Genomic DNA, 430 nt, shown 5'->3' on the forward strand with positions numbered 1-430 from the left:
TTCTGCAAGCCAAGCAGGGGAGGGCTCAACAAAGAATGCCCTCTGCCACCATTTCTGTCTGGAAGAAAGCTGCCCTTCCAGCTCTCACCGTGAAGCCAGTCAGACAACACAGTGTCTCCCCATATGCCTCAGGCACCTTTTGAGCAGCTGCCCCAGCGCTGGACCTCAGAGTGAGTGAGTCGGAAAGTGAGGAAGTCTACGCACGGGTCCTTTAAGAGAAACGTCTGTGCCTCCAGTCACTCTTCATCTCACTCAGCCACAATCTACACTGGTTTTCATGCCAGAAGTTGTGGGGACTTCTCATCCTAGCACTGAACCTTGGGCTGGAGAGCCCAGTACAGGGCTAGGACCCCTCACTCCTCTGGGGGAAACCTCTGCAGCTGATATAGCCCTCCTGATTCTCAGTTGCCACAGTGGGTGTGAGACCGAC

The sequence above is a fragment of the Pteropus vampyrus genome, unplaced genomic scaffold (assembly GCF_000151845.1).
Source record: "Pteropus vampyrus isolate Shadow unplaced genomic scaffold, Pvam_2.0 Scaffold28, whole genome shotgun sequence".
Classification (NCBI taxonomy): Eukaryota; Metazoa; Chordata; class Mammalia; order Chiroptera; family Pteropodidae; genus Pteropus; species Pteropus vampyrus.